The sequence below is a fragment of the Giraffa tippelskirchi genome, chromosome 2 (assembly GCF_054371585.1).
Source record: "Giraffa tippelskirchi isolate mGirTip1 chromosome 2, T2T-mGirTip1v1.2.pri, whole genome shotgun sequence".
Classification (NCBI taxonomy): domain Eukaryota; kingdom Metazoa; phylum Chordata; class Mammalia; order Artiodactyla; family Giraffidae; genus Giraffa; species Giraffa tippelskirchi.
This window is the reverse complement of record NC_137276.1, coordinates 115,020,775-115,044,958: the sequence shown is the minus strand read 5'-3', so window position 1 is coordinate 115,044,958 and position 24,184 is coordinate 115,020,775. Positions and strand designations below refer to the sequence as shown.

The 24,184-nt window shown below is 55.7% G+C and overlaps 1 pseudogene; it reads right to left on the bottom strand.

The window, feature by feature from the left end:
• Window positions 1-12,422: 12,422 nt before the first annotated feature.
• On the bottom strand, window positions 12,423-19,943 carry LOC145539939 (troponin T, cardiac muscle-like; annotated as a pseudogene).
• Between the last annotated feature and the right edge of the window lie 4,241 nt (window positions 19,944-24,184).

Sequence of the window (24,184 nt, the reverse complement as noted above, 5' to 3'; positions counted from 1 at the left end):
GCCAGACATTCTGGAATGAGAAGTCAAGTGGGCCTTAGGAAGCATCACTATGAACAAAGCTGGTGAAGGTGATGGAATTCCAGTTGAGCTATTTTAAATCCTCAAAGATGATGCTGTGAAGGTGCTACACTCATTATGCCAGCAAATTTGGAAAACTCAGCAGTGGCCACAGGACTGGAAAAGGTCAGTTTTCATTCCAATCCCAAAGAAAGGCAATGCCAAAGAATGTTCAAAATACCTCACAATTGCATCCATCTCACAAGTGATGCTCAAATGCTCCAAGCCAGCCTTCAACAGTATGTGAACCATGAACTTCCAGATGATCAAGCTGGTTTTAGAAAAGGCAGAGGAACCAGAGATCAAATTGCCAACATCTGCTGGATCATCGAAAAAGCAAGTGAGTTCCAGAAAAACATCTATTTCTGCTTTATTGACTATGCCGCAGCCTTTGACTGGGTGGATCCCAATAAACTGTGGAAAATTCTGAAAGAGATGGGAATACCAGACCACCTGACCTGCCTCTTGAGAAACCTGTATGCAGGTCAGGAAGCAACAGTTAGAACTGGACATGGAACAACAGACTGGTTCCAAATAGGAAAAGGAGTACGTCAAGGCTGTATATTGTCACTCTGCTTATTTAACTTCTCTGCAGAGAACATCATGAGAACCACTGGGATGGATGAAGCACAAGCTGGAATCAAGATTGCCGGGAGAAATATCAATAGCCTCAGATATGCAGATGACAGCACTCTTATGGCAGAAAGTGAAGAAGAACTAAAGAGCCTCTTGATGAAAGTGAAAGAGGAGAGTGAAAAAGTTGGCTTAAAGCTCAACATTCAGAAAACTAAGATCATGGCATCCAGTCCCATCACTTCATGGCAAATAGGTGGGGAAACAGTAGAAACAGTGGCAGACTTTATTTTGGGAGGGGGCTCCAAAATCACTGCAAATGGTGATTGCAGCCATGAAATTAGAAGACGCTTACTCCTTGGAAGGAAAGCTATGACCAACCTAGACAGCATATTAAAAGGCAGAGACATTACTTTGCCAGGTCCATCTAGTCAAGGCTATGGTTTTTCTGGTAGTCATGTATAGGTATGAGAGTTGGACTATAAAGAAAGCTGAGCGCCGAAGAATTCATGCTTTTCAACTGTGGTGTTCGAGAAGACTCTTGAGAGTCACTTGGACTGCAAGGAGATCCACCCAGTCCTTCCTAAAGGAAATCAGTCCTGAATATTCATTGGAAGGATTGATGCTGAGGCTGAAACTCCGATACTTTGGCCACCTGATGCGAAGAACTGACTCACTGGAAAAGACCCTGATGCTGGAAGAGATTGAAGGTGGGAGGAGAAGGGGACTGCAGAGGATGAGATGGTTGGATGGCATACCTGACTCAATGGACATGAGTTTGGGTAAACTCCAGGAGTTGGTGATGTACAGGGAAGCCTGGCGTGCTGCAATGCATGGGGTTGCAAAGACTCGGACACGACTGAGTGACTGTACTGAACTGAACTCCCCTTTAAAGCTCTGGCACAGTAGAGGAAACCATAAACACAACAAAAAGACAAACCTTATAATGGAACTAATCTGTGCAAACAAAGACACCCACAAGGAATTTCTCTCCAAAACATACACAGCTTATGCACTTTGATATCAAAGAAACAACCCAGTCAAATAGGGATTAAAACAGACCTTTCTCCACAGAAGACATAGAGATGGCCACGAAGCACATGAAAAGATAGCATCTGAAGTATTAGAGAACTGTGAATCAGAAGTGGCATCATCTCACACACATCAGAACAGTCAGCCTAGAAAATCTATGACAATAAATGCTGGAGAGGGAATGGAGGAAAGAACCCTCCTAGTTGTTGGTCGGAATGGAAATCAGTAAATATACAACGGAGATTCGGACAAAGGTTCATTAATAACTCAACAGGGAAGTACCATAGGACCCAGCAATCCCATTCCTGGGCACAGATCCAGGGAAAATCATAATTTTAAAGACAGGTGCACCCCAATGTTCACAGCAGCACCATGTACAGAGCCAAGACATGGAAGAAGCCTAAGTGGGTAAGGACAGGTGAATGGGTAAAAAATATCGGATACACACACACGCAGAGCAATGTTAGTCATAAAGGGATGGGGAACACACACGCAGAGCAATGTTAGTCGTAAAGGATGACATCACGCCATGTGCAACAACGAAGAAGGGAGTAGAGATGATCACACTAAGTGACATGAGGCAAAGAAAGACAAGTATCCTATGACATCACTTTGTGGTGGATTCTAAAAACGGATACAAATGAACTTCTTTACCAAACAGAAATGGCCTCACAACATAGCACAGTGCCTTTTGGTTACCGAAGGGGAAATGAGGTGGGTGGAGGAAAGGAGCAGATAGGATGAACATACACCCACGACTCTTCATAAAATGATCAACAAGAACCCACTAAGGACAAGGACCCCTACTCAACACTGTATGATAAACTGTACGGGAAGGGAACCGAAAAAGGAACACATTCACGGCCATGCATGAGGGAGTCACGCTGCTGTCCACCTGAAACAAACAACAACACACTCTACAACATTGTAAGTCACCTATACGCCAATACAAAACACAGCTTACAGGAAGAGAACGCTGACTCTGTTCCACTCGGGCGTCGGTGGCCTGGGCAGGCCTGGGTCCCGTGGGTGGTCTGTCTTGGGGCTGAGGGGAACAGAGATAGGTCCTCCTGAAGTGAAATTCCGCCTAATACACCCAAAGGACGGTGGCACCGCTGGCCCAGAAGAGCTTGGAAAAGCCCCCTGGGCTCGACGTCTCCTGGTGATGGGGTTCCCACCTCCATCTTCCTTCCTTAGGGTCGCCCCACTGTGGATGACAGAACCCTCCACACAGTGGTGTTCCAGGAACTGAGATGTGTCCAGGGGATAGGGCTAAGGAAGGAAGACAGAATGGGACAGAAGCCTTGGGTGTTTCTTCTGGCGCTTCCCACTGTAACTAGCAACCCAGGAACAGGACTTTCCCTAAGGCTCTGGTTGCCCCAGTAACCAGCACTGGGCACTAACATGCTGCCACCTTTTGGCCATTTCCCATAACGACAACTTTGAAACCATTGCTCATGTAGGGTACTGTGTATGAGTCACTCAGTCGTGTCCGACTTCTCCAGATCCCATGGACCATAGCCCGCCAGGCTCCTCTGTCCATGGGATTCTCCAGGCAAGAACACTGGAGTGAGTTGATATTTCCTTCTCCACCATTGCTCATGGGCACTTAATATTCACCAGGCCAGCGGGCTGTAAGTGAAAAACACCTGCCCTCAAGAAATGTCCTAGGGGAGGTCATCAGAAAAATATTAAAAAAACAGAGCAGGCGTTCAAGAGGAAAATTTGAAAAAGTCAGTTTAACTCACACTGTTTTAAAAAACCACATGCAGCACTCGTAGCTGATCCATGTCGATGTATGGCAAAACCACAATATTGTAAAGTAATTAGCCTCCAAATAAACTAAATAAATCAAATTTTAACAATCACATGCAAAGATGTCAACATCACTAAATATGACAGATATGTAAATCAAAACTTCAGTGAGGTATCACCTCACAGCCGTCGGAATGGCCACGGGTGGAAACTTTCCAAGCAATAAATGCTAGAGAGGGTGTAGAGAAAGGGAGCCGCCTACACCGATGATGCTGGGAACGGAAATTTGGAGCAGCCACTGTGGAGGACACCGTGCAGGTTCCTTATCGATGAAATTAGAACGCTCCCTAATACCATATACAGAAATAAACTCCAAATAGATTAAAGATCTAAATAAAAGGACACATACGATGAAACTCCTAAGGAAAAAAGCAGAACACACTATGACATCAAATGCAGCAAGTTCTTTTTTGATCCACCTCGTAGAATCATGAAAAATAAAACAAAAATAAACAAATGGGACCTAATGTTAAAAATTATTTGCACAGCAAAGGAAACCATCAGTGAAAGAAAAGGACAACCCTCAGAATGGAAAACAATTCTTGCAAAGGAAAATATTTATGAAGAATTTATGTCCCACACATACAAACAACTTAAACAGCTCAATATAAAAAAAATCCAATAAAAAATTAGCTGATGATGTAAATGCACATTTCTCCAAAGATGTCATAGAGATGGCCATAGAGCACAAGAAAAGATGCTCAGCATCACTAGTTCTCAGAGAAAGGCAAATCAAATGTACAATGGGGTATCACCTCACATTGGTCAGAATGGCCATATCAAAAAACCTAAATAAATTCTGCGGTTCTGACACAGGCTACAGCGTGGGTGAACTCTGAGGGCATTATGCTCAGTGACATAAGCCAGACACGGAAGAACAAGTGATGTCTGAGTCCACTCAGACAAGGCCCGAGAGCAGTCGGCTCCATAGACACACAAAGCAGGACGGTGGGTGCCAGGGGCTGAGGGAGGGGAACGGGGACTGAGTGTCTCATGGGGACTGTCTTGGTTTTGCAAGATAGAAGTAGTTTTGGAGAGAGCGGTCATGGTTGCACATCAGTGTGATGGGCCCTGAAATGCACACTTCAACAGGCATTAAGATGGCAAATGTTACGTGCATGTGACCACAAATTTTTAAAACCTAAAAACAGAAAATAGTCTATGAATGCAATAAGATGTACAACTTGCCTAATAATCTAGGGATTTAAACCAAAAGAATAAGCTATGCATACACTTGCCAGACTGGCAGACAGGAAAATCACAGGATCAGACACCAGGAGGACATGGGGCAATGGGAAGCCTGGTGCCGCTGGGGTGTGACCACTTCTGAACCTATCCGGCCTCTCTGAGCACACGTGGCCCACAGTGCTGCTCCGACCTGAACACAAACCCACGAGCTCCGCGGCAGGACACACAGGTATTGACTCTGCACCCTCAGTAGCCAGACCCGAAAGCAACCTGAAGGACGTCTCGAGCGACGTAGAGATGAAGCAATAAATGCTGGAGAGGGTGTAGAGAAAGGGAGCCGCCTACACCGATGATGCTGGGAACGGAAATTTGGAGCAGCCACTGTGGAGGACACCGTGCAGGTTCCTTATCGATGAAATTAGAACGCTCCCTAATACCATATACAGAAATAAACTCCAAATAGATTAAAGATCTAAATAATCTTTAATTAGAGGAGGGAATAATAATAATAATAATAGGAGGAATAATAATAATCTGCTCAGAGGAGGGAATGCTCCAGAGCCGTCAAGTTAGTTTGTGTTTAAAGTTAGTCAGCGTATAAAAATCATCTTTAAAAAATTATACCCCCCAGATGAAAGAATCAGGGACACATGGATGAGCCTCCCAGGGGGCCAAGCAGCATGCACAGCACAGCGCACACAGAGCGGGGCTGGGCTGCACCCCGGGGGAGCACGCGGAGGAGACCACCGGCTCAGAGGCGGAGGACGGCGACCTTGGGGAGAGCGGGCTGCGACCGGAGAAGGTGTTCCTGGGTGTCCGCTCGTCCTGCTCTGTCTCTTGATCTTTACGATTACTGTATACGTGTACGCAACGTAATCCTGACTATGTAATTAAAGCTTGGCTTTTTTCTTTATTAAAAACGGGGTCTCCCAAACAAAGAAGAAGGCGACCTTCTTCTCGCAGGAAAGAAATGAATGACTTCTACCCATGAAATCTCGATACCGCGGCCGCGTCCACCACCAAGCCTGGCGATAACCCCGGTGAGCAGGGCGTGGGCACGGCGCCCGGAGGAGACCCCGGCGCCCGGTCGCGGTCCCCGCTTCTGAGGGGCCCGCGCGCTCCCGCTTCTCGGCCGTCCTGGGAGCACGCTCCCGGCCAGGTTGCTCCGGCACAGCTCGGCGGTCACCGTCGCTGGGAGAGAAAGAGGAAGCGTGCAGAGAGGAAGGCTGGGATCAAGCTAACCCCCTGCTTCCATGGAGACGGCGCCACGGGCCCTAAGAGAGGGTGGCGAGGCCAGGGACCCAGCCTTACGGGCGGTTCACAGTCACAAGGCTGCTGGGCTCTGAAGGATGCCGGCACCTTCAAAATGTCCGTGGGTAAATAATGGAAAATAATTACAAACCGGGCAGAAACTGTGAAGAAGAAAATTTCCACGATGAGTTCCACACACACTCTTTAAAACAAAAAACGTGAAAACGTGCTGCACATCACGAATTGTTTGAGACGTGCAATCAAAACCACAACAAGGGATCACTGTGCACCTTGAAAGGCCATCCTGGACCTACAGAGAATCAATACAGGAGAAGCCATAGAGAAAAGGGAGCACTTCTATGGTGCTGATGGGATGTAAATGGTAAGAATCACTACTGAGAGGAGTATGGAACTGCCTTCCTTTTATTTGGAAGACAAACACTGATTCCAGCGCAGGTCACAGGAGGACTTGAAACGTGTTCTGCTCTGTGCTTCCTCATCGTCAGCACCAACAAGGCAGGAAGAGGCCTCAACAGCGGCTCCACCTGAAGCTGGCAGACAGCTGCTGTGAGGGACCGAAATTCCTGTAAACCTTATACAAACGCAACACTGGAAATCAGCTCTACTTCAATATAAGATCAAAATGAAATTCCAGGGAAAAAAAGAAACAGAAAAAAGGGACAGGAAGAAGTGCTTGTGACTGTTTTCCCTAACAACAACGTCAAAGGCTGTGCTCACGGGCGCTTAGTCTTCACAAGGGCTGCGGGGTTGTGAGGAAACAGAAGCTGTCCTCAAGAAACATTCCAGGAGTGTTCGTCCAGAACCAATTCTAAACAAGGCAGATGTTCAAGAAGTCATTGGCAAGAGGTAAGTTTCACTCACACCCTTTAAAAACAAAAAATCACAGGAAGTTATGTCAACATTGTTAGTTATTTGAGAAATGCAAATCCAGACTGCAATGAGATATCACCTCACACCTGTCAGAATGGCCATTGTCAAACACTCCACAGAAAATCAGTGATGGAGAGGGTGCTAGGAAAATCAGTCTGTAACCAGAACGGTTAATTCTGAATTAACACCGGGTCTGCTTCTGCAACTTTAGCCTGTATCTTGAGGATACTGTGGGTATCCATAACGGCCTGCCTCAGAAAGACAACCTGCCCCTCCCACCTGTGAAGGACTGTAAGATTCTTGAATTCTTTGTGTGGCAAATGGCGCCCCTCACCTGCTTAGCACTCGGAAATCCACATTTGCAGAGGCCAGAATCCCAGATAGCTGTGGCATCTTTGTTTGTTGATATGACAGAAGATATTCCATTTCACACCACCCATGAAATGACTGTAAGGAAATAAAACTAACACATTCTGCCGCCTGAGGCTTGCCATTCTAAGAGATACTCGCAACGATTGAATGGTCATTTTACTTTCTTTCCTCACCTCCCCGCATCTCTGATTCGTAAGAGCACCTGGCATCTAGGCCCCGATGAGGTGGCTATTAGGAGATGCTAGTCTGCCGTCTTCTCGGTCAGCCAACTTTCCAAATACAGCCGTGTTCCTTGCCTCATCTGGCCTAGGGTGTGGCGAGCAGAGTGAGCTTGAACTGGGTAACAACTGGGCGTGCCAGTGAGGGAGCTTTGCTGCTTGTGGCTCGACGTATTGAGACGGGATCCTATGCAGCTCCTGGACCGGCTGCTCTGGGAGTCTTTCCCTCAAGATTCCCTGAAAATGGAGCCAGCTGCCCCCAGGGCGTGGCAATTGAAACAAGGGTCTGACTTAATTTCTAGGGTAAGTCTATGCAATTCAGTAGCCGGCTCATTTGTTTGTGGTTTGTGAGCCACTCTGTGTTATAAGTTGACGGGATCAGGTTTTGTAGGGTAGATCACTCTGGTGTGCACACTGTGAACATTTTTGAAGAAGGAATTCATAGGGCCTGGGCTCCATCTTAGGCCTGTTCGTGCTGATCATGCTCGGCCACTCTCTAATGGACTCTGAACTCTGTGCTTAGTGCCTATGGAAATGACAATAGAAGGATAATACCCCCTCTGGCCAGGGGAATCTTGAAGACTGTATCCAGGTTACTCATCACCTAAGAAAAAACATACATGGATCCCCCTACCTCCGGACAGGTCATAAATTTTTCTGTAACCTCGGGCTTATTGATTATTAACTCTTTGGAATGTAACCTCGGGCTTATTGATTATTGACTGTTTGAACACATAACACATGAATGATGGGGTTATTGTGATTGAATTTACCTTTCCTTAGTTTATGTACGTCTCAAGGAATTTGGGGTGGTGGGTTCACACATGTACACATGGGGTATAAAAGATTTTCACAAATGCTGGTCGGGGTCCTTGGCTAAGAGGAGACTCTGCCTTGGGCCCGCCGGTGTAATAAACTGCACTCCACTATCTGCATCGTCCTTCTGAGTGAGCTTGTTTCACGGAACGCGTGGCTACAACATTTTCCTCCCTCACTCTGGACTTTTCCTTTTTGGGACAAGCCAATTTGGTGGAAGGACCCTGTTTGGGGTGGGGGGAAGGTGTTTTTTGGGCTATCGGAGTGGGAACTGATTCATCTGGGAGCTAATTCTTGTGGGGAAGGACTAGTCTAGCTGGAACTGGTTCATTTGTTTTGTCGGGTGAACTGTATTTACTTGATTTGGGAGCCAGATCATCTAAGTATTGGTGCTGGACTTTGTGCTGTATTTGTTGGAATTTGTCTACATCCTTTGTGTCTGGATGTTACAAAGCTTATAGAAATGGGGAGTACTCCACTTATCCCAAAGGAAAGCCCTCTGGGGCGTATATTAGATAAATGGACAAAATATAGCCATGAGCCTATGACTAAGAAAGATAGAATACTGTAACAAAGTGAGGACCCAATATATTTTAGGATCAGAAGAGCAAAGGCCCCTGAATGACTCCCCCAGTTATCATACAATCTCATGGTTAGAAATGTTCTGCAAAATGGCAGGAAAGAAAGATGACGTTCCAGATACAGAAGCATTTATGCTATTACATCAGGAGAAAAAGAGTCGAGGACTGCTGCCTTGCGGGGCAGCAGCCTGAAAGGAAGCCCAAAGGCAAGCACACTCCACAAGGGGAGAAGGTGGGAGTGGGGAAAGGTTACACCAGAGCCTGAACCCCACTGGCTGAGCAGGCCGCGCCCCCCCCGTGTCCTCAGCCTGTTCGCCACTTTCCTTGCCTCCTGTTTACACTGCTGATGGGGAGCAGACAGACATGCCCATGGTAACCCCTGAGTCACTGGCACCTGGCCGGGTGTCACCACCCCAGACATGACGGGGCACGCGGTTTGGCCAGGGGGCCACTTTAGCAGTGGGGTGACTCCCCTTGTGCGGAGACCCCAGGGGCCTTAATGCAAACGTCAGCCCACTGGGTTCCTGTGGATGCACACTCCTTTCTCGCCCTCGGATCTTCTTACCTGAGAAACCACAGCCCTGCTCACCCAGAGGACCCACTCCACGTGACTGAGTATTTCACCTCCATATCGACCACTCCCCACTCCACATGGGTGGACAGTCACACGCTTATGGACTTGACATTAACTGAAGAGGAGATTGGTTATTGACAAAGTTAGGGAGGAAGCGCACCAGCTCCATCTGGTGGACCCGAGTGCAACTCAGGAAGCTGATTGCAGTCTCCACTGTGAGCCCAACTGGGACCCTAATAACGGGGGCACCCCACTTCTAGAAAATTATGGACATATTTTCATGGGTCTTCAAAAAGGAGTGCCCAGACAAAAGAGTTTAAACAAGATTCAGGAGCTAAAAAAAACCAGACGAAGATCCATCAGAGTGTCTAGAAAGGCTTTATCAAGCTTATAGGCGTTACACAGGGGCACACTCTAAGGCCCATGAGATTTAAGGATGGTAAATATGACCTTCATCAGGCAAAGCACCCCAGATACAAGGAGGAAATTACAGAAGCTAGATGGTGCCTTAGGAATGAACCCTTCTCTATTAGTAGATATTGCTTTTAAGGTATTCAACAACAGGGAACAGCGCAGAAACAAGAAGATGAAAAACGGAAGGCAACCTTTCTGGCAGCAGCGCTGAAGACAAACAGCCTTAAGGAAGGAAGGTAAGCCACCCCTGGGGAAGGAACAGCGTACTTATGTAAGGAGAAAGGGCGCTGGAGGAAAGATTGCTCCAAACTGAAAAATAATAAAGGCGGGAGCCTCTCTCACAGCGGGGAGAGGAACACTCCTGATGATGAATGCAGAGGCCTGGGGGCTCCCTTGGACTTAAAACGTCGATCTTAATTTCCCCCAGGAGGCCCAGGTGATACCGACAGTGGGGAGCAAGTTGATTTGACTTTCCAATAGACATGGGTGCCACCTACTCTATGGTAAACACTGAAGTGGCACAGAAAACATCCTCGTCTATCTGGGTCATGGGGATTTCTGGAGAAGTAAAACAACTAAACATTTTTACAACCTCTGGAATGCTAACTAGGGGATCTTACCCTTCCACATAGCTTCTTATATAAGGTAGAGGGTCCAATTCTCCTTGAGGACAAGATCTCCTTTGTAATTAAATGCTCAAGTAACCATCTCACCAGAAGAGCTTGACATCAGAGTTCCGCTGGAGCACTCCTTGAGCCTACAGGTGGCACTCATAGAAACCCAAGAAAAGGAAACAGAACTCCTTCTCCCTGAAGTCTACCACAAGGTAAGATCACAAGTGTGGGCTGATGACACACTGGGGAAGGCCATAAATGCAAGACCAATATAAACCCCGCTAAAAATGATGCTGGAACACCTAACTTAAAACAATATCCCCTGAGATGAGATGCCCAAAAGAGAATCCAGTCAATTCTGGTGAAGTTTTTAAAAATAGGACTGATCAGAGCTTGCAGGTATCCATGTGACACCCCTATCCTCCCAGTGAAAAACCAAACTCAGGAGAGTATCGCCTCCTTCAGGACTTGAGGGCTATTAATGAAGTAGTCCACGACTTACACCCTGTGGGGCCTAATCCACACACTGCTCACAACTGTTCCTGGAGCACACAGTTGGTTCTCGGTCCTGGACGTGAAGGATGCTGTCTTCTGCACTCCTGTTGCAGAGGAATTGCAGCTGCTATTGGCCTTGGAATGGCAGGACCTGGAAACACAGGCAGTCCAACACTACTGTTCGACAGTCCTGCCTCAAGTATTCAAAAATTCCCCTACCTTGTTTGGGGAAACGCTGCTAGAGACCTTAGAGACTTAATGTTGGATGAAGGACTCGCTCCAATACGTGGATGACATGCTCATGGCAAGCCCTACACATGACAAGTATCTAGAGAATACTGTCTGGACCCTGCACTATTTGGCCAGATGTGGATATAAGGTCTCCCAGGAAAAAGCCCAGATATGCAAACAAGTCACATATCTGGGCCTTGTCCTCTCCCAAGGACAACTGGACCACTTGCCTGACGGAAAGCAAGCAACTGCAGGTTTGGGAGCACCCAAGATCTGCAGACAACTGAAAGGATTTCTGGCAATGGCAGGGTTTTGTCCGATTCGGGTCCCAAATTATGGGCTCACAGGGAAACCCCTGAGACACTGAAGGGACATGACCTTGAGCCTTGGAGTAAAGAGGGCCAAACAGCTTTTGAGGCAATAAGAAGGAACGTAGTCTCAGCTCCAGCTTTGGACTACCAGACCTAAAGAAACCTTTCAAACTGTACATCCATGACACATAAGATAAGTGTTGGGGTGGTAATCCAAAGCCTGGGGAATGTCCCCCAACCTGCTGCTGACTTCTCAGAACAACTACAACAGCCTGTCAAGGGCCGGTCTCCTTGTCTGTGAGCTGCGGCAGCTCTTGTGACACACTTGAGGACGCTGAGAGGTGCACCCTGGGGCAATCCACGCTGTGTGCTCCTCATCACGGCCTCCTTTGCTGGAACCAAAACGGGGCTCCGCTGCCTTCAGGAAAGTGCCAAGCCGTTCTCCCCGACAATCCCCCTGTGGGACTTCAAGTCACTCCAGCCCTGAATCCAGCCACATGGCTCTCGTTTCATGCTGCGCCCACAGGTCATGGAGCTGCGTACTCCAGCGGACCGGACCTGACGGACAAAGTCCTGGCTGAGCCGGAAACAGAACTGGTCACCGAGGGACGCGGATCCGTGGGCCAGTGTGAGTGTGCCCCAGTGTGCAGTGGTGACCTTGACACAGACATGGAGGCAGAAGCCCCGCCCCGGGAGCTCTGCTCAGAGTTAGAAGCCACTGCCTTGATTGGAACTCTGTGCAGCCCCTGGGGGTCAGATGCCCCGCGGCGGCCTCCCCCTGAAAAGAACAGACAGGAATTGGGGGGGGGCGCAGCTCTTTTATTATGATGGGTGGCGGGGGGAGGGCCGAGTGCGGCTTCCAGCTGGGCCGGCTCCAGGTCTGCGGGGGACAGGGTGGGGGGCTGTGCAGGGTGCGGACAGTGCAGAGCAGGAGAATGTGGGTCAGCAGCGGACAGTGAGGAGCAGGTCCTGGAGAAGGAAGCGCCACTCTACTTCCAGTGCCCGGTGACCTTGGCCTTCCCTGGGGTCTTGGAGCTGCATGAAGCAGGGCCCAGTCAGGGGGGACCGGGTGGGGGGGCAGCCTCCGCGGGGTTTGAGGCTGCTGAGGTCCGATGGGGGCAGGGGCACACTGAGCTGCCTGCAGAGGCTTAGCCCAAAGCAGCCTCTGGTGGGGTCTCTGACCACAGGAGGGGGGATGGGTGGGAGACCATGAGAAGGGGGGAGGGGAAGGGGTGGGAGACGAGGGGATGGGGGAGAGCTGGAGTCAGACACTCACACTTTCTGGTTGTCATTGATCCTGTTTTAGAGAACATTGATCTGAAAGAAAAGGTGGCAAGAGTAGTCCAGGCGCCCCCTCCGCTTAGGCCCAGGTGGCCTGGGGAGGTGCGGGCATCCAGAGGGGACTGGGCGGGGCTAGCGGGGCTGAGCCATCCTCCTGCCTGGCGTCTGCACGGCGGGGACCCCACTACCTCTCCCAGGACCCACACTGAAACCCCAAGTGAGCATGGGGGGAGTAAAGGGGCTGGATCACTGGTGAGCCCCCGACTCTACAGGAGGCCTGGCCTGTGCGTTCCGTCCTCCCATTGGACTCAGGGCACTGAGCTGCTGCCTCAGGCCAGAAGTGGGGGCCCTCAGGGCCGGAACCCCAGGAAGTGTCTGCTCAGCCCCAGTGACCCTCAGGCTCTAGGAGCACCAGCCCCGGCAAGGGCGGGAGCACCATCTGACAGACAGACCTGGGGGCAGGGATGGGGGGAACAGAGGGCTGTTGTGGAGCGGACAGAGGGCTGCTGGTGGGGGGCGGGGGCGTGGGCAGTGGCCGCTCACCTCCTATTTCTGCTGCTTGAACTTCTCCTGCAGGTCGAACTTCTCTGCCTCCAGGTCATAGGTGCTCTGCCACAGCTCCTTGGCCTTCTCCCTGCACAGGCCGGCGGGAGGGGTGGGCGGTAAGAAGGTCCCCACCTGTCTGCATCCGGATCCTGACCCAGCCCCAGCCCTGCTCTCCTTTGCCCCCAGGCCCCGCACCCTGGCTCGGCATGGGCAGTGCCCAACACTGCAGGTGGGACGCCAGCGCTGCCAGGACAAAGCCTCAGGACATGGAGCTGGGGAGCCCCACGGGAAGGAGAGGGAGCCGGGCTCCACCTGCCTGAAAAGCCCCAGGCCAAACCCCCGAAGCCCCCGGGGGAAGGTGGGGCGGCAGCGCCCGGTGACGCGAGGGCAGATGCCCTCCGGAGGTGCAGCCCTGGCAGGCGGCCCACCTCAGCTGGTCTTCATTCAGGTGGTCGATGGCCAGCACCTTCCTCCGCTCAGGCAGAATCTTCTTCTTCTCCCGCTCTGTCTCTTCCCACTTTTATGCTCCATCTGGAGAGAGTAAGAAGCAGGGGAAGGCGCTAAAGACGCCCTAACTTCCCCGCACCCCCAGACCCGGCAGGGAGACAGGCCTGCCTGCAGCACCCAGGCCAGCAATGCCCGGCATCCCCGGAGACACTGCAACCCCTCTCCACACCCCGCTTCCAGCCCGGCACCTTGCCCTCCCCAGGCTCCCCGAAAGAGAGGAGAAGGACCTGAGGACTGGAACCTACCTGGGCCTGCACAGCGGGACAGCGAGAGGAGGAGCCCCAGAGAAAGACAGGAGAGGCGACAGACAGAGGGACGGACAGGGACAGAGCGGAGAGGCATCAGCCGCCACGGGCGAGCCTGGACCCGCGTGCGGCAGGGGCAGGGCCTACTGCTACCAGGGCCCTGCTTGAGGGTCGCCAGGAGGCAGGGCCCAGGGGCTGGCCCAGTTCATGGCACAGAGAGTTCAGCTTCCCCTCCCCTTCCCTCCAGGAACTGGGGGGGGGGGCACCACACTAGGCCCTGGGATAAGCCCTAGGAGGAAACCAGCCCGCATCCAGGCAGCACTCAGCTGCTTTCCAGGGTAGCTCCTCTGACCATCTCAGAGCAGGCAGACGGCACCATTAATGCCATCCTACAGATGGAGAGACAGCCTCCAGGCTGCGTGAGGCCACACCAGGCAGACCTGAGATGGCACCCGGCCTGCTGGTTGCACCAGCCGCCAGGGACCAGGACTGGCAAGAGCGCTGGTGCTCTGGACTGGTCTGGAGCCCCCAGCCCGGCAGCTCCTCCCAGGGAAAGCCAGCGAGCGAGAGCCAGCTTGGGGTCTGGGTGTGAGAACGTGGTCTCGCTGCGGTGGCTGGGCGTTTCTCTCCCGGGAACCCCCCGCAACAGCGCGTGTGCCACAGCAGGAGGAGCCGGAGGCCCCCACCTTCTGGATGTAGCCTCCGAAGTGCATCATGTTGGACAGAGCCTTCTTTTTGAGCGCCTAGTCCTCCGCCTTCCTGCGGCTCTCCTCCTCCTCTCGGCAGGCGCGCTCCTCCTGATTCCTGCGGGGAGAGAGTGGGTTATGCTGGAGGCCAGATGCCCTGGTTTGGGCCAGCACTGAGGGCGCGCCTGGTACAGGCCTGGCGCTGGAGGTGCCCGGCGGGAGAAGAGTGGCTGAACAGATGGGATCCCATTCCAGAGGGTCTGCTCCACTCCAGGCCAGGAGGCCCTGCGGTGGGGGCCCTCCTGCAGAGGCGCAGGAGCGGGCGGCAGGGCTCAGCTCCCCGGGGCGCGCTGGGCAGGGATGGGGCGTCTCCTTAGACACTCGGTGCATCCCTGTCTCCTCCGCTGTCAGAGACGGGACAGCGACCCTGGGCCCTGCGGACCGAGGCCGGCGGCCACTCACCGCCAGGCGCGTCTGCCGCTCCTTCTCGCGCTCCGTGCGGATGCGCCGCTGCTCCGCGCTCTCGGCCCGCCGCTTCCCCTGCTGGGGGGACCGCAAGGCTGCGGTCACTGGGGACGGACCTCAGCCCCCGGAGAGAGCCCGGCGGCCTTCGCCGCGGCCCCTGAGTGCCCGCCGCCCCCGCCCCCGCCGGTGCGGACGCCACCCTGTGCGGGGAGGTGGAGGCCAAGTCTTGTGGAGCAGGAGCGGGGCGGGGCGGAGGGGCTGGGGGGTGGAGGAGAGAGAATCCAGGCCTGGGCTCTGGGGTCACCGCATCTGGTCTCCGTCAATGGGGCGGGATTATGCCCAGAGGGCGGGAGGTGGGGGCGGGGATGCCGACTCCGCTCTGCCCTGGGGGTTGGGGAGGGAAGAGAGCGGGGGGCGGGGCCCTAGGGGTCCTGCTGGACCCCCTCACAGCCACCCAGAGGGCGCGACACCCACGATCCTGTCTTTGAGGGAGACTAGCTCCTCCTCCTCCTTCTTGCGGTTCTGGAAATGCGCCTGGATCTGCATCTGCAGCTCCCTGAGGTCCTCCAATGCGTTTCTGGTGGATGTCCTGGGGTGGGGATGGGGGCGGCACTCAGAGGCGACCCCGCCCGCAGGGCAGGGGCGTGGCCTTGGGGTAGTGGGAGCAACTGGGGCCGGAACCAAGGGTGTTGTTGGACACGGTGCCCCTCCCCGCCATGTCCTCCCCCAAGCCAGGGGTCCTGAAGTCTTTAGTAGGGCAGGGGGCTGCCCTCCTTGAGCCCGCACTCACATCGAAGTCCACCCTGTCTCCATCAGGGATTTTGGGCGGCACCAAGTTGGGCATGAAGGGCCTGGTGGGCAGAAGGAGGGGTGAGCACCAAGCCCTCCCTGGACAGAGGGGCTGCCTACGGGGGTGGACAGGTCCCTCTCCTCCCTGCAGAAAGGCCGCCACCCAGCCACCCACGCGGTGACACCAACATGGTGTCCACCCAGGATCCCCACGCCCGCTCAGGACTGGGGCGCCTACAGCGTCCACATGTATCCCTACAGTTACCCAGAGTAGAAACCACTCATCTCATTCAGGAAGACGGAGGCTCAGAGACATAAGGTTTTGCTCAAAACCATGAGGCCAGGAAGTAGAGAGGCTTGGCTCTGCCCCTGGGATGATCCACACTCCCAGGAACCCAGGATGCGGTGGTCGGCCTCCCACCCCTCACCCACTCGCTCTGGGACTCTAGGCTGCGACACTGAGCCCTGCTTTCCTGTCTGCCCTCTGGTGTGGGGATCTGAACCAAGGCACCGCAGTGTTTGCTCCAATGAGGAGATGGACGGGGCTTGGGTTGTCAGGCTGCTCTGCTTTTGGAGCATCTCCTGGACTGTGTGGGGAGGCACCATCAGCCAGCAGGGTTGGCATTTCTGAAGCCCCACCCCACTCTGCACCCAGAGCTCCCACGTGTGTCCTGTGTGGCACCAAGTTGCCTTGTGTGGCCTTTCGTGACCCTCTGAAGCCACATGCCTAGACTGACATGCTTTCAGTGGCTCCTCCAAATTTGGCTCCTCCAAATTTTCTTCCCCCAGGTCCTCCTCCAGCCACCAAGGACAGTGTCCAAGCTCTCCTGTGGGGTCGGACAGGGTGTCCGCCCAGGTCCATGGTTAGTCTATCCTTTCCCTCTAGGTGGACATAGTGCTGACTGTAGCAGGGCAAGGCTTTGGTGATGCAGTGTGGGTGGTTTTCAGCCGCCCCATCCCCCCACCCCCACACACCCAGCAGAGACCCTTGTGCAGTACACAACCTGTACAACTATATGTGGTGGTCTGTGCTGCCGCACCCAGCCTGTGTGCACTGTGCCACGTGCACTCCAGTCCCATCCCGGGGGTTCCCTCTCACAGCCCTCTGCTCCCAGGCCTTCACCACTCACCTGGGCTTGGGCTTGGACTCTTCCACTGGGCCATCTGGAGGAGGAAAGCATGTGAACTCGGGATTGGGAGGCCTGGATCCAGCCCCACTCTGCCCCTGATAAGCTGGGCACCCGTGAGCCTCCGTTTGCCCATCACCAGTGAACCCCTCCCATCCCAGGATTGCAGGAGCACCCAGAGCACTAAGCTGCAGGGCTGCGAACCCCAGGCTGCACTCCGGGCTGATGCTCAGGGGGTCTCGGGGACACAAGTGCACACAGCACACTCACTCATGAGTGCCTGCCACACCAGGAGGAGGGGTCTGGGACACGGTCCTGGGGTCCTGTCCCCAGAGTCCCCACCTAAGTCTCTGCCTCTGCAGTCACCCCCAGACTTGAGGCGGCTCAGGACTAGGAAGCTGATGGGCGAGACTCCAAGCCTCGCAGCTGTCCCCCTCCGGAGCTGTGACTTGGGCCACCTGGGCCCCTGTGAAGGCTGCAGGTCAACAGTGCCCACAGCAGTGACCCACCCCACAGACCATCCACATCTGGGATCTCAGCCCCAGACACCCCACCCTCCCATGGTTCACCCAGGCTGCAGAAACCTCATGGACAGACATGACTGTGACCACTGTCCTGACCCAAGCTGGCCTCTCTCCCCCTGGGCACCCCCAAAGCACCGTCTCTGGAAGGAGGAGCCCAACCTGCAGACACACAGGGTTCTGTGCACCCCTCAGATTCACCCCTTCCTCTCCAGGGTCTCCCCTTCCCCCTAGGGTATCTCGCCCTCCCCCAAGGGTATCTCCCCCACCCCTCAGAGTCTCCCCCACCCCCCAGGGTCTCCCCCACAGCTGCAGGAAGGGCTTCCCCGCTGTGTACCGATGACCAGCGGGCCTCACCTTCAGCCTCTCTACCTTTCTCTTCTTCTCCATCTTCTGAACAGAACATGACAAAGGACTCAAGGTCACGGTCCTGAGCTCAAGGCCCTCCCAGCAGACCCCCGTCCCCCCACATACACACACGTCCTCAGCCAAGGGGACCCTGCAGGGCTCCGGGTCCAGGATCTGCCTGTGCACACTTGCCTGGGGTCCAGGACTGCCTGGCCAGAGGAAGCAGGTGCAGCATGTACTGACAAGGCTGAGCCCGGCCTGGACATGGGGCTGCCCAGGCTGCAGAGCATGGTCCAGGGGGCCTTCCCGCTGCCGCAGGAGTGGCGCTGGGGCCCTTGCCGCCCCAAGTTCCAGGAGGGGCCTCACCTGCGGCGTTGGGCTCCCCAGCCTCAGCCTCGCCTCCAGCCTCCTCTTCCACCGCCTCCTCGTGCTCTGGAGAGGTGAAGCAGACAGTGAGCAGGCCTGCACTGCCAGGCCGGGAGCAGGGAGGTGTAGGGCCCAGTGACATCCGAGGTCCCAGTGAATGTTGGGGGGACGTCTGTGGCTGACAGGGGCTGCTCTGTTCTTGGTTTAAACCAGAAGCCACAAACTGGGGCCCAACTGGCCCGCAGACCGTTTCTAAACAGTGTTCCTGGAGTGGCAGCTTCAGCAGGACCGGAGGCCCCAAAGCCTGCAACGCTCCGTGTCTGCTCCTTCAGGGAAAGTCTGCGCAGAGTCCTCTCGTTCGAAACTTGCCTCTCTGGGGCTGGAGCCCCCTCTGCATCCAGAGGTGATGCTGCGGTGGGGCCGTCTCTGGGCCCTGTGTCTGACTCAGCCTCCCTCCCCAGCTCGTTCTCTGATGTGATGGCACAGGGTCAGGGGGCTCCTGTCCTAGACTCAGGCCCTGGAGCCCCTTCCTCAGTGTCTGGGACCAGAAAGGACCTGTGTGGGTGAGGGGCTACCCAGCATGTGAGAGGGCAGGAGGGGGGCTTCTATTTTCATCACTCGCTTGGCAGGGGGTGACCCCAGGTTGGTCAGGCAGTGGAGCAGACAGAAGGCATGGCCCTGGCTTAGGACTCTGCCGCAGAGGCTGGGGCTGGGGGGCGGGGGGAGACTTTGCTCAGCTGGGAACAGGGTGGGGGACAGGCAAGATGCTTTCTGGACACCCCCCAACACCGTACCTTCTGCAGCTGCTTCTGCTCTGGGGAGGAGGCATGAGCACAAGAGAGGAGAGAAGAGACAGTTTCCAGCCAGGCTGTCCTGCCCAGTGAGATTTGGGGTGTGCTTACCTTCCTTCTTCACGCGGCGTGAAGGGAGACACTGTCAGGAGCACAGCACACATGTGTACACATGCACGACACACCCCACAGCCTTTTCCCAGAGACATTTACCCCCTGCACTGGGTCCTGCAGTCTGCCCGCCTCCCACCCACAGCCCAGCCCGGCCCTGGTTCCGTTCAGCTGCCTCCCCTCCCCAGGAAACCTGGCACAGTGCTGGTCCCTGGGCTCTGCACGCCCCCACCCCGTCCACCCGGCCCAAGTCCACGGGCACAAGCCCTGCACCCAGCCTCCAGTTCTGCACTCTCGGTGTCTAGGAGGGTGGTGTTCGGGGTCCAAGCCACGTCTGTGGGCACTGCCTCCCCCAGGGACGACTGACTGGCCGGTTGCAGCGTGTCCCCCTCCCTGGCCCCTGGGACAGGGCAGAGGACAGGGCCAGCAGCCCCCAGTGCTGTGATGCCAGGTCTGGGGTGGGTTTCTGGGCACGGTGGCTCTGTGCCTCTGGGTCCTCACAGAAGCTCTCTGGTCTTTTCTCAAGAGGCCCAGTCCCTGGCTCCCCACCCGGCCCATCCCCCGGCCCTGGGGTCTTCACGGCCAGCCCCCTGCCTGGGGCAGCCCGAGGCAATGGGCTGGAAGCACGGGGTGCAGCTCTCCCCACGTCCCGGACGGGCGCAGCCCCTGCCCAGCACCCCAGGACTCACTCCTCATACTCGTCCACCGTCTCTTCCACGTCCGACATGGCCTCCACTTACTTCTGCAGAGAGAGACAGTCCAGGTGGGCAGAGGGCCAGCCACCAGGCTCTGTGGAAAGCGCCGGGCCTGCCATTCCCAAGCCCTGGACCAACTGCACTGGGCCTGCGCCCCGCCGTTGGGCAGAGACGCCATCACAACAGGGCCAGGCTGCAGACTCCGTGCCCGTGGATGGCTGCTGGACGGCAGCTCTGAGTCTCCTGCCCGCCAGGGGAGACCACTGCCCAGTCCTCTCCCCCGGGAGTGCTCAGCAACAGAGAGGAACCCGCCAGGGTCAGCTGACACCCAGGGCAAAACTCAGGGCCCACCGTCACCGGGGAGGGGGCCGCTGCATGCGGTTCCATCTGTAAACCTGTCAGCGCCGTGGGGCAGACACGGTCACACACACACGCAGCACACACCAGATACCAGACACACACCACACACCCCAGACACACACCAGATGTCAGACACACAGGCTAATGAAGGGAGCTCACCCTCATACACAGTCACACACACACAGCACAAGCCCCAGACACACACCAGACACCCCAGACACACACCCCAGACACATACCAGACCCCAGACACACACAGGCTAAACGGAGGGGACATAACTCTCACACACGGTCACACACACACACCACACACACCACACACACCAGATACCACATACACACAGGCTTATGGAAGGGAGCTCACCCTCATACACAGTCACATACACACAGCTCACACCCCAGACACACATCACACATCCCAGACACACACCAGATACCAGACACACACCACACACCCCAGACACACACCAGATACCAGACACGTACCACACACACCAGACACACGCCACGTACCCCAGACACACACCAGACCCCAGACACACACCACACACCCCAGACACACACCAGACACCAGACACACACCACACACCCCAGACACACACCAGATACCAGACACACACCACACACACACAGCACACACCAGATATCAGACACACACCAGACCCCAGACACACAGCACACATGCAGAGTGCAAGCAGAGAGGAGTCCGGAGAAGGTCACAGATGAGGGGATGCCCACGTCCCAGCCTGTGTGGTGGTTCCCTGGGGACCCTGGGCAGGTGTGGGGTCTGTTCATCTCTCACAGCCGCCGTCTCTACGAAAAGCCCAGCTGCATGGAGCTTCTCCAGGGTGTCCCTCACACTGCGCTGGGAACAGAAGCTGAGGCCCAAGCCCCCCTCCCAAGTGCTGTGTGGAGGCAGCCCAGGATCCCACACGGGGAAGCGTGTTGCTGTCGCTCAACTGTGAGGACGGGGAGAGGCCAGAGCAGTGGCTGTGAGGCAGGTCTGGCCCTGGACGTGGGCTCCACGCGCAGTGTGTGTGAACGTGGGAAGGTTATTGGCCCCCTGTGCCTCAGTTTCCTCTTGTCCAAGGGGAGGAAGGCTGGGGTGAAGGGAGGCTGCACCCAGCGCTGTGGCCGCCAACCTGTGACTCAGGCCGCAGTGATGGTGCCCATGACAGGATGCTGATGCCCCCCCAGGCCCCGCCATCATGGCTGAAACCCACCCAGGCAGCCATCTGCAGATATGCCGCCGGCCTCGGCTCTGGCAGATGGCATGGTGTCCACCACCAGGCAGCCCCTTTGAGGCTAAACGGTGCTGATGGAGCCCTGCCCGCAGCCCCCAGGGGAAACTGCCTCGGGCAGCAGCCTCGGGGTGGCGACTCTTCTGAACCTGTTCCCACTCGTCCAGCCCTGCTGGGTCAGGGCAAGCAGACCGACAGTGGGGCAGGGAGGGCGGGGCTGGCAATAGGGCACTTTGGACTGAAGCTGGCTCTCCTGGGTGGGGGTGCTCACCCCAGAGGATCTCCAAATGGGCCCTGGGGGAAGAACAGCAGGGGGACAGCCCCCAGCCCAGGGTGCGTGAGGACTGGCAGGTCAGCACTGCTCGGAGCCCCAGGGAAGCAGTCCGACCACGGGCCTGAGCCCCGCGAGGAGTCTGTCACCCTGGGGTGCAGGGAGGCCTCCAGGGAATAGGTGGCCAGCCTGGGGTGCGGCTCTCACGCTCTCTCCTCTGCGGCCCGCCCCCCTGCTGGCTCAATGCCCCAGCATGGCCCTGAGAGCTCCCCTGCTCCTGAAAGCAGAGCTCCTAAAAATAGAGCTGCTCAAGAGGCAGGTAGGCATGGAGGAGGGCTTCCAGCCCAGGGGAGGCATCTGAGATTGTGTCCAGGCACTGGTGGCAGGAAGGCAGGGGGCTGGGGGGGCCTCCAGCCTGGAGAGGGGCCGGAAGGCCCACACCGAGCCCCCATCCGCCCTTTCTAGCAGGTCGACCTCAAAGCCAAAAGGCCAGGGTCACCTTTCTTGGGGAGTAAAGCAGAAACCACAGAAGGCAGAAAGAACACTGGCCATGCTATCAAAGATCCAGGTTTAACACCCAGCTTTGCAGTGCGACCTTAGCTGAGTCACTTAACCTCTCTGTGCCTCCATTAACCTACCCCTGAAACAGAAGCATGGAGGTCCCTCTCCTCAGCCCAGTCCAGCTGGCAGGCAGCTGGACTCTTCCTGACCACAGCTGTTGGCTCACCTGCAGAGCTGGACCAGGGCAACCAACCCTCCCAGATTCCTCTCCTGCCTGAAGACCCAGGTCAGAGGAGGAATTTGGGAGGTCGCTGCACCAGGACAAGAATGAGCCTCAAAGGCCTGTCTCCAGGCCCGCCCCCCGTGTTCCTTCAGGAGGGAGTGGTTCTCCCTCCAGAGCTCCAGCAGGCGCTCTCCCGAGCGGGGTGGGGGGGCAGGGGCCCTGGGGTAGGGGCACTAGACTCAGGGTTAACACCCTGACCCAGGGAGCCGGCCCCCCCTCCCAGGAAAGAGGTCTCTCCCCGTCACTCAGCCCGCGCCCTGTCCAGGGTGGGGCCCAGCCCTGCATCTGCCCAGAAGGGCCTCTGGGGACTCTGGTCCCCTGGCGGGCGGCCTTTCTCAGCAGTTCCAACAGCTTCTGAACCCCAGGGAGGAGAATGTGGCCGCGAGGACTGTTTTGACTGGCATGGGTGCCCACGGCCTGGTTCTGCTCCCTGGGGAGGGGGGAGGACCTGCCCAGGACTGTGAAGGGGCTCCCCGCCTGGAGGGAGGAGGCGCCGGGAGGGGAGGGTCCCCGAGGGCCAGAGCATCATTTCATTTAGAGGCCTGGCAGTTATCTCTCCATCCTACAAACAAGGAAACAGACCCAGGGAGGGACAGCTATTCACCCAAGACCTTCTACTTGCCCCAGGCCTTCAGTGGGAGGTCTGTGACTCAGATCCAAGTCTCCAGCCTCCGGCTGAGGGTCGCTTAAACTAGGCTCAGGGATTCATCTCCGAGACCATCCCCCTAAGCACCCGAGGGAATGGGGCCTCTCCCAGCTCCGACACCCACTCAGAGTGGACGCTGGGACTTGGGAGAGAGGGCCCACACTACAGGACACCCCTCTGCTCTTAGAGTCTGCCCCAGTCTTACCCAGAACAGGCACTGCCAACGGGTCTTGTGGTGTCTGCTCCACCTCGCGGGGTCTGGGCAAGGGCAGAAACTGGACAGGCTTTAAGCAGGCCCACGGCCAGGTGGTGGGAGGAATGTGCTCAGGAGTCACTCCAGGGGTGGCAGGGGCAGGGGGAGAGGTGGTGTTGGCTACTATTTTGGCAGGTGCCAGGGACAGGGCTAAGGAAACGTGTACTCCTGGCCATATAAGCCCATGTGGTTGTCCACCTGCTCAGGTAAGCTATTTAAAACCAGGACAGACAGGCAGGGGACAGGAGGGAGCAGGCACATAACACAAGCTAGCTGTCTGTCCTGAGAACCCCGATGAAGCGGACGCCAGCAGTCAGGAAGGCAGGCTGGGGGCAGGGCCGGGGGCAGAAGGCACTGTCAGTCCCCCCGGGGGTCTGGGGGCAGAAACAGGGCTCACCTGCAGCTCAGCTGCAGTGATGTGTGGACAAGGATGCTTCCAGGCTACTGGCTCCTCTAGCAGGTGAACACCCTTGGGGGGAGGCAGGCTCTGGCCGCCTCAGTGAGCACACCTACAGAGGGGGTCTGCTTGCCCCCCAAGCCACGTGGCAAGCCCTCCCCACTGGGCACAGAGTAGGCCCACTGCAGGGGGTCAGATTCAAGGTCGAACTTCCAGCCAAGAAGGAGGGTTCTCTTCAAAGAGGCAGCTGGTAGAGTGAAGCACCAGGGAAGATGGTTGAAGTTCACACCACGATGGCTTTAAAATTACAATCTGCTAAACC